The 10,846-nt window shown below is 38.9% G+C and overlaps 1 pseudogene; it reads left to right on the top strand.

Annotated features, from left to right (window-relative positions):
- Positions 1–9,565: 9,565 nt before the first annotated feature.
- LOC103566097 (large ribosomal subunit protein uL6-like) lies at positions 9,566–10,346 on the top strand (annotated as a pseudogene).
- The last annotated feature ends 500 nt before the right edge of the window (positions 10,347–10,846 follow it).

The following is a 10,846-nucleotide window of genomic DNA, read 5'->3' as shown; positions in this document are numbered from 1 at the left end:
TTTTCCTGATAACATTCTCTTCTCTTTTCCCCAAGGCAACGATTATTTGGAATGCATCATTCCATGCACGTATAATTTTATACTTAACACATATCCTTGTTTCACATGTTGATAAACTCTATATAGAACTTTATATAAGTTGCATTGTACATATCTTTCTGTGATTTGCGTTTTTCACTTGTTTTTGAGATTTATACGTGGATTTCTAGTTCATTTATTTTAACTGCTGAATAATACTCCATTATACGAGTATGCATGTTCATTCTTTCTCTATATAAACAGACATTTTGTATTGTCTCTGATTTTGCACTTTTATAATACTCCAGTGAACATTTTTATATGCAGTATGCATTTATATATTCAACAAATATTTATTGAGCAAGGACTCTCTATCAGACACTTCCTAGCTGCTGGAGATCCAGCAAAGAATAAAATAAGGCCCTGATTCTAGTAAAACTTAGCTTTCTAATAGGGAACTCCAAGAAAAATACTAGAAGAGGTTGCATACCAACTCTTTTCTTGTAGACAGATTATAATATAGAAGAGAGTACTTGTTTTCTGCACTAGGATAAAAGATGAGGCTTTGGAAGTTGTGGCCATTTGAATCCCTACCCAAGCGCGTGCCCCGGCACACCAGTGGGGAGGGTCTGCTCTGCGGTGCTCACCCAGGAGACTTGATGGGCCAAGGCTAGTGCGTCTTCCACTTTTATCAGACCTCTCAGTTAGACCATTTTTCCATTTCCACCACCAATAGCTGTGTCTCTGTTGTTCAAAAAGCTTACCAACATTTGGAGCTGCCATTTTACTTTTTTAAAAAAGAATTCTTTAGTTTCTTTTTTCTTCTTTTCCTCCTTCTCCCCAAAACCCCCCAGTGCATAGTTCTCTATTCTAGTTGTAGGTCCTTCTGGTTGTGCTTTAATTTCTATTTTTATCTTTTTAAAAAAAGAAAACAGAAGGCAGTTGGTTAACCTCTTGTATTGAGTGCTTATTACAGACATTTTATTCTTTTCTGTTTGTAGTGAAAATGCATGATGTTATGATCTTTTCTTTGAAGTCACCTTGATCTACCATATGTTTTTATCATTTTCATTATTTTCTAGCTATTTATAGTTGTGGTTTCTATCTTGTCATGGAAGCGAGAATTAATTTCAAGAGGTTGGTTTTTGGGTTTTTTTCCTTAATTTTCAGATGTTTTGTTTGTTACCCTTTTTTGCAGTCTGTTATAATGCCACATGAGACCTAGACCTGAAAAAGAAAACTACAATAATTAAAACAGCTATCTTTGTCGAATACCTGCTATGTAACCTAATAGTTTTCTCAGTACTTTACGTATGTTGTTTCACTTAGTTCTCACGACAACCTATTATTTTACAGAAGAAACTAAGACACAGGGCTTATGCATGGATCACACAGTGAGTAAGTGGTGAGTCTAGGGTTTGTGCCCAGAGAGTGACTCCACAGCCCCTGCTCTCCATCACTGTGTGCCACCACCTGTTACAAAAACTGTTTTTGCAAACATTCCTGGATAAAAGATTAACCACCAGAAGTGCATTAAAGAACAGAAGGGGCAGATAGCAGTCTGGTTTTTAATCTCCCCAGATCCCTCCGTGAAAGCAAAAACCTGTGCACAGCATCTGCAACAAATCTTGGTGACACAGCATCCTCACAATCCCAAAGTAAGATTAGGTAACTCAAAAGCAGCTAAAGGCCTGAATGGTGTTGGCTGTCTGCACAGAAGCCCGTGGAGGAAGAGCACTGGGGTGTCTGTCAGCCTTGGCAGTAGGAGATCCCCCAAGTCAGCAGGTTTCACTGGAAGGCGTGGCAGACCAATCTGAAAACAACAGCCCAAACAAAGAATGTTCCTGCCGAGGCCGATTTGCAGGTGCGTGTAATGGGACTGTGCTAAGTTCTGAAGATGGAGTAGTCTAGGTCCTTATGAACTCTTGAAACTACCAAACATAAGCTGCGTTTCAAAACAAAAGCCATTTAAGGAGAAACTACTCGCTATAGACACCAAATTGAGCAAGACAAGGACAATAGGTGCGAAGGAAAGAATGTACAGATTAAAGTGAGGGAGACAAGCAAAGGAAGCAGATCTCAGTACTGGGTCATTTATTTTAGTCACTTTGTGAAAATAATAGGATTTCATGAGCCTTTAGGTTAGGAAAGTTTATTCTGTCCCCTCTCTCCTAAAAGTACAGGAAAATGCATTTCACATGAAAGTGGACAAGAGAAAAGAATCGTGGAAAATGATACAAAATTATAAGAATATAGGACAGAGTAAATCCTTAGAAAACAAAAATTATTTCAAACCAAGCTAAAAGAAATTAAGAAAATGATAAAAGCTGTAGAAGAATAAATCAGAATAACTCGGATGAGTGAATAAAAGATTTGAATAGATAAGTGACAAGAATTCAGGGATGCATTAGGAATTAAAAGGAGTATAAATCACTGTAAGAGTGAAAACTAAACTAGAAGGAACTCAAAAGTGAATACACACAATTGATAATCCCTAAGAGAAAGAGGATGGAAGGGAGGAAAATGCTTTTTTTGCTTGTTTGTTTTTGAGGAAGATTAACCCTGAGCTAACTACTGCCGGTCCTCCTCTTTTTGCTGAGGAAGATTGGCCCTGAGCTAACATCCGTGCCCACCTTCCTCTACTTTATACGTAGGATGCCTACCACAGCATGGCTTGCCAAGCGGTGCCATGTCCACACCCCGGGAACCGAACCGGCGAACTCTAGGCTGCCTAAGCAGAACAGGCGAACTGTTAACCGCTGTCCCACTGGACTGGCCCCAGGAAAATGTTTTAAGTAAAGAGAACAGAGTTGTCTATTTTATTTTTGCTTTTCTTTTTTTTTGTAAGGAAGATTGGCCCTGAGCTAACATCTGTGCCATTTTTCCTCCACTTTATATATGAGCGACAGCATGGCCTGATGAGCGGTGTGGAGGTCCATAGCTAGGATCCAAATGTGTGAAACCCAGACCACAGAAGTGGAGTGCGTGAACCGAACCACTATGCCACTGGGCTGGCCCCTACTTTATTTTAAATCCAGCTTTATTTCCTTTTTTTGCTGAGGAAGATTCACCCTGAGCTAACGTCTGTTGCCAACCGTCCTCTTTTTGCTTGAGGAAGATTTGCCCTGAGTTAACATCTGTGCCAGTCTCCCTCTGTTTTGGATGTGGGTTGCCAGCACAGCATAGCCGCCAACAAGTGGTGTACCTACAGTACTTGTATATGCCCGGGAACCAAAACCCAGGCCAGCAAAGCAGAGTGCACCAAACTTAACCACTAGGCCACAGGGTCAGCCCCAAGAAAAGAGAGTTTAAATTGGATTCAAGAGAAAGTGATATCGAATATAGGAAACCTGATATCCATGTAAAAAATCCTTGAAGAAGAAACCCAAAGCAAAGGAAAGAAATACTAAAAACTGTATGATCTATAGCAATAAAAAAGAGCAAATGCTAAGAACTGTAAATGCTGGTTAGTAAACTTTTGTCTCAGCTCCACACCCAGTCTTCTATGCGGTTATGTGTCGCTTAACAACGTAAATATGTTCTTAGAAGTGTGTCATTAGGCACTTTCGTCATTGTGTGAACATCATAGAGTGCACTTACACAAACCTAAATGGTATAGGCTGCTACGCACCCTCGGCTCCGTGGCATAGGCTGTTGCTCCTAGGCTACAAACCTGTACGGCTGTTACTCTGCGGAATACTGTAGGCAATTGCAACACAATGGTGTTTGTATCTAAACATTTACAATACAATACTATACAAGTGACAATCAAAATATGGCATAAAAGATTAAAAATGGTACACCTGTATTGGGCACTTACCATGAAGGGAGTGTGCAGGATTGGGAGCTGCTCTGGGTGAGTCAGTGAAGGCCTAGGACATTACTGGACCCTACCGTAGACTTTATCAACGCTACGCTTAGGCTACACTAAATTTATTAAATATTTTTCTTGAATAATAACCTTAGCTTACTGTAACTTTTTTGCCTTTTAATTTTTTTTAACTTTTTGACTGTTTTGTGATAAAATGCAAACACATTGTACAACTACAAAAACCTTTTCTTTATATCCTTATTTTATAAGCTTTTTTCTATCTAAATGTTCTTTAACATCTTTGTTAAATACTAAGGCACAGACACACATGTTAGCTTAGGCCTACACAGGGTTGGGATCAATATCACTGTTTTCCACCTCCACATCTTGTCCCACTGGAAGGTCTTCAGAGGCAATAACACGCACGGAGCTGTTGTCTCGGGATAACAGTGCCTTCTGGATTCCCTTCTGAAGGCCCTGCTGAGGCTCTTGAGGAGGTGTCATTCTTGAAACATAAGTCGTGGTGGTTTGCTTGGTTTGTGTCCATTTTTCATCATAGATTTGCAGGTAAGCGGAGAATGCACCATGAACATTCTTTATTAATGAAAACCTTTTGGTGTTGGGGGTCCATGTTTTCAAACTTCTTAAGTAGCTTGTTGAAGTCTGCAAAAGCTTCTGCTAAACCCTTCACTGAATTTTCTTGAGGGTTCTTTTTCTTCTGCTGCAGTTTCCTTTTCTCTTGCCTCTCCTTTAGCTGTACAACGTTATGATGGCTACGACCTCATTAGGCAAGAGGATCTTTTCCGCTCTGTCATGATTTTGTGGTACCGCTGTCGTGTATGTGGTCTGTTGTTGACCGAAACATCATTATGCAGCGAATGACTGTCCTCTGCTTTGTGATGCTGAACCTAGAACTCTGCAGACCACATGTCTGCTCCTCTGGCCTCATCTCTGTCCCCTCGGCCAATAGGGGACACTAAAGGGAGACTGCAAGTCTGAGGAGAAAAGATCTGTTCCTTCCCACGGGCTTTATGTCTACTTGTGGTTCTTGTGAGCATCATTCCAGCAACGCTGGTCCATTCTGGCCGCAGCACGTCCTTCCCTAGCAGGGCTGAAGCCAGGCTGCAGTTTTACAAGACTTGCAGAGCCAGTTTCATCAAGCCGCCTCCTCTAGACTCACCAGCACTCCCCCTTGAGGGCTCTAGGTCTTAGGCCCAAGCTGAGGCCACCCCCAGCATCCCTCCTCAGAGGCCTGGCCTTCAGCTCCATGAGGCCCTTCTAAGTTTGAATTCCTAGCTCCTTTTTCTGTTCTTTCAACTCTGAGGATTTTAGCTGCTACTTCCACGACATCTTGGTATGTTTATTTTTCAGTAACCGAGTTACCCTTATTCCTAGTTAATATGTTTTTATATTCTTGCTGTTCAGATAACTAGCATGGCTTCTGGCTCCTGACTGGACCCTGGCCCATATGCTGTAATTCAAGAGAACTTCCTTGAAATTAGAAAGACTTTATTGAAAAGACACACTGTGTGCCTAGGAGCATTGGCCTGAATGGTCAAGGCTGAGTCAGGGCCTAAAAAACCAAAAAAATTAAAATTAAAAAAATTTTTTTCTTTTTTTTTTCTTTTTTTTTTCTTTCCTGCTTTTGTCTCCCCAAACCGCCCCCCGTACACAGTTGTATATCTTAGTTGCACGTCTTTCTAGTTGTGGAAAAAAAAATTTTTTAAAGATAAAAAATCCTTTGAGAATCCAGGCAAAAAGCCAAGCCACATATAATGAAAGGTGAATCTGAGTAGTCTCATACTTTTTCATAATGACACCATGCCAGAAGGCAATGAAGTAACATGAACTTACTCAGGAGTTTATATCTAACCAAATTGACTTTAGGTATAAAAGCCACAGGCAAGGGGCCAGCTTCCTGGCTGAGTGGTTAAGTTTCACGCATTCCACTTCCGTGGGCCACATTTAGTACCTGGGGGTGGATCTACACCACTTGTTGGTGGCCATGCTGTGGCAGCAACCCACATACAAAATAGAGGGAGATTGGCACAGGTGTTAGCTCAGGGCAGATCATCTTCAGCAAAAAAAAAACAAAAAACAGGCAAACTGTCAACAATATGCAAACTCATGGAACATTGTTTCCATGACCCCTACCTGAGGAATCTATTAGAGAATGAGGTACAGATAGTCAGATTGACTGGGGAGGCATTTAAATAAGAGGTGATAAAGTTTTCCAGAAGTATTAAATGAAGAAGTAACAAAATTAAAATATCACCTTTTTGAATTAATGGATCTAGGCAGTGATCATCAATGGCTGCTAATATCACAAAAAAACTGGCCAGGGGCCGGCCCACTGGCACAGTGGTTAAGTGCACACGTTCCACTTTGGTGGCCCGGGATTCGCCAGTTCGGATCCCGGGTGCAGACATGGCACTGCTTGTCAAGCCATGCTGTGGTAGGCGTCCCACATATAAAGTAGAGGAAGATGGGCACGGATGTTAGCTCAGAGCCAGTCTTCCTCTGCAAAAAGAGGAGGGTTGGCAGCAGATGTTAGCTCAGGGCCGATCTTCCTCAAAAAAAAAAAGAAAACCTTAGTGCTCTCTTTGTGCCTTTTTAGTTCAATAGTGCAGATAACTCATGTAAGGTTTCAGTCTCCTCAGTGGACTCTGACTGATACAGAACCACCCCAAAATAATCTTGACTGTCCATTTACTGGAAAGACAGGGTCAGAAGAACATATTAAACATCATCTTTGAAGTGTAACCAGCAAAATCCAAATCCTGAGAGACTGCACAGGGTAAGCACACTTTCTCCAACAAAAATGTACAAGGAAAAAGGAAGATAATGCAGAGGGTCCTATAGATTAGAACAGAAGTAAGAGTCATGTCACAAATTGCGGCGTGCAAACCTTGTTTGTATCCAGCCTTAAATAAATGTGGACATTTGATGATATTAAAGTTTGTTAATTATGAGGGCATAATAGTGAAATTGTGGTATATATGTTTTAAAAAGTCGCTGTCTTTAAGAGATAAATACTTCAAGTGTTAGTAGAAGAAATTTTATGAAATCTGGGATTTCAAAAGACTATGGTGGAGGAGGGGGAGTGTGTGAGAGTGAGATGGAACAGGATCGGCCGTGATTTCATGGTTGTTTAGTCTAGGTAATGGGTACATAGGGATTCATTGTATTGTTACCCAACTTCCATATGTGAAGTTTTCTATAGTAAAATGTTTTTTAATGAACTATTGTGCACTGAAGTTCATGTCAGGAATGTAAAGGTATTTCAATATTAGGAAATTTATTAATGAAATGCATCACAATAATATATCAAGTTAAGAAAGTAATATCTCAATAAATACCATAAAAGCATTCAGCTTTAACATTTGTATCTGATTTAAAAAAAAAACCTTGGTAAAATTAGAATAAAAACATTTATTTAAAATATAGGTAATATGAGTGTATATATATATATACCTAGCCAATAGCATATATAACATTATGCTTAAAGGTAAAATATTAAGAGCACTACCCCAGAAAAATATCAGAAACAAGCCATGGAGACTCACCATCAGCTGTCAATCAACAGACATGTACAGAACACTTCACCCAATGACAACAAAATGTGCATTGTTCTAAAGTGCATGTGGGGCGTTTTTCAGGACAGACCATGTGTCAGGTCACAGTTAAGTTTCAGTAGATTTAAAAAGATAGATATTTTCTCTGGCTACAATGGCATGAAGTTAGAAATTAACAATATAGAGGAAAAACTGGAAAATACATTAGGCTATAGTAATCAAAACAGCGTGGTACTGGCATAAAGACACATATAGAACAATGGAATAGAGTCCAGAAATAAACCCTCACATATATTGTCAAATGATTTGCAACAAGTCCTGAGACCATTCAAGGAGGAAAAGGCAGTTTTTTCCATAAATAGTGCTGGGAAAACTGGATATCCACATACAAAAGAATGAAGTTGGACTCTTACCTCAGAGCATAAACGAAAATTAACAAAAAGTGGATCCATAACCTAACTGTAAGACATAAAACTCTTAGAAGAAAACATGAGACACAGCTTCATATTGGATTTGGCAATAATTTTCTTGGATAAGACACGAAATGCAAGGGCAAAAAATGAAGGAATAGAGAAATTAGACTTCATAAAAATTTTTAAATCTTGTGTATCAAAAGACACTATCAACAGAATAAAATGACAACCCACAGAACTGGATAAAATATTTGCAATTCACATATCTGATAGGAGATTAATATCCATACTATAAAGAACTCCTAAAACTCAACAAAAAAAATCCCAACCAGATCCAAGAATGGGCAAAGATCTTGAATAGACATTTCTTCAAAGAAAGTATTCAAATGGCCAATAAGAACATGAGAAAGATGCTCAGTATCACCAGTCATTATGGAAATGTACATCAAAACTACAATGAGACCACCTCACACCCATTAGGATGGCTACTTTAAAAAAAAAAAAACAGTAACAAATGTCAGCAAGGATCTGAAGAAGTTGGAACCTTTGTGCACTGTTGGTGGGAATGTAAAATGGTACAGCTCCTATGAAAAACAGTATGGAAGTTCCTCAAAAAGTTAAAAATAGGATTTCCATCTGGTCCAGCACATCCACTTGTGGGTATATACTCAAAAGAACTGAAATAGGATCTTGAAGAGATACTTTTACACTCATGTTCACAGCAGCATTATTCACAATAGCTAAACCATGGAAGCAACCCAAAGTGTCCATCAGTGAATGAATAGAGAAGCAAACCATGCTATAGGCATACAAAGGAATATTATTTAGCCTTAAAAAGGGAGGAAATTTGGACATATGTTACAACATAGGTAAACCTTGAGGACATTATGCTAAGTGAAACAAGACAGTCACACAAAAGCAAATACTGTATGATTCCACTTATATGAGGTACTGAGAATAGTCATAATCATAGAGAAGGAAGTAAAATGGTGGTTTCCAGGGGCTGGGCAAAGGAGGAAATGGAGAGTTATTGTTTAATGGGTATAGAGTTTCAGTTTTGATTAAAAGACCTATGGAGATGGCTGGTAGCGATGGTTGCACAACCTAATGCTATGGAACTGTACACTTAAAAATGGTTAAGATGGTGAATTTTATGCTGTATATATTTTACCACAATAAAAAAAAAAATTGGGGGAGAAAAAGGCAGGTTGAACAACAGAAAGTCTACAGCCAAGGAAAATAGTAATAACCTGATAATCATATCAGGATACCGAATTGTCCCAAAAAGAATTAGGAAACATACAGAAATAGAAGAATTTTTTTTAAAAAAAATAGCTGAGACATGAAGAATAGAAGTATAAATAACATCTGTATAAAATGAGTTCCAGACAGGGGGTGATGGGGAAGAGAGAAGTAAATAATTCCCTAGAATAGCAACTACAATCAAATGGTTCATTTAAAAAAATGTATTACATGTGTAACATACGTGTACCCGTAGAAGGAGAGTCTCATATGATAAAGTATGTGGAGTAAAATGTTATCGATAGGAGAAAGTGAGTAAACGATATTATATGGATGTTCTTCGTGCTATTCTTATTCTTGCAACTTTTCTGTTTGAAATTAATTACAAATTTAAAAAATGTTTTGAATTTCCCAGATATAGAGAAAGAGATCTATAATTGCTAAAAAGTGTTTAAAAATGCCTAACAAGATAGACTTAAAAAGTCTTCGCTGCATCTACTACAAGAATGAAGGCCATTCTTAGCGATCAGACTGTCAGCATTCCAGAACATGTCAACATCACTCTCAAGGGCTGTGCAGTTATTGTGAAGGGCCCCAAAAGAGGGGCTTCAATCACGTCAATGTAGAACTCAGTCTCCCTAGAAAGAAAAGAGACTCCAGGTTGACAAATGGTGGAGAAATAGAAGGGAACTGGCTACCGTTCCCATTATCTATCGTCACATACAGAAGATGATCAAGAGTGTTACACTGACCTTCCATTACAAGATGAGATCTGAGGGGCCGGCTCCGTGGCCGAGTGGTTAAGTTCACGTGCTCTGCTGCGGCGGCCCAGGGTTCGGATCCTGGGCACGGACATGGCACCGCTTGTCAGGCCACATTGAGGCGGCGTCCCACATCCCACAACTAGAAGGACCTGCAACTAAGATATACAACTATGTACCAGAGGGGTTTGGGAAATAAAGCAGGAAAAAAGAAAAAAAAGATTGGCAACAGTTGTTAGCCCGGGTGCCAAAAAAAAAAGAAGATGAGATCTGAAATTTCTTGGGTGAAAGACACATTTGCAGGGTTCAGATGAGGCCAGGCATTGCTCGTTCAGAATCTCAAGCCCAGAAATGTGAATTAATTCTTGAAAGAAAGGACATTAACTTGTATCAAATTCAGCTGCTTTGATTTAGCAAGGCACAACAGTTAAAAACAAGGGTATCAGAAAAATTTTTGATAGTATCTATGTCTCTGAAAAAGGAATACTTCAGCAAGCTAATGAATAAGATCTAAATTGTCCAGCTACGGAAACAAGATGCCAGATGATTCCTAAGACTTATTTGGGATATTTTAAAGATACAATAAAAGATGTATTGATTTGGGGGAAGGAAAAAGATAGACTTTAAAAAATCTAGACAGTTTATGGTAAGATTTAAAACATCAAAGATGAAGAGCAAAAAAAATTAAAGTTTCCAGAGAAAAAAGTAAAAGTTGGGCCCTTTCACTACAAAACATTTAGATGCTACAATAAACACACACTTTACATACACAAAAATCAACTCAAAATGTATTAAAGACTTGAGAGTAAGTCCTGAAGCCATAAAACTAGAAGGAAACTTAGAGGATAAGCTCCTTTACATCAGTTTTGGTGATGATTTTTTGTATTTGACACCAAAAGCAAAGGGAATAAAAGCAAAAGGCGACAAGTGGGACATCATCAAACTAAAAAGTTTCTGCACAGCAAAGGAGACCATCATTTTGTAATGAAAAGGCAATCTGCTGAGTGGGAGAAAGTATTTGTAAAT

Source organism: Equus przewalskii, chromosome 2, assembly GCF_037783145.1.
Source record: "Equus przewalskii isolate Varuska chromosome 2, EquPr2, whole genome shotgun sequence".
NCBI lineage: Eukaryota > Metazoa > Chordata > Mammalia > Perissodactyla > Equidae > Equus > Equus przewalskii.
Note: the sequence above shows the minus strand (reverse complement) of the source record. Positions and strands in the feature narration are given on the sequence as shown.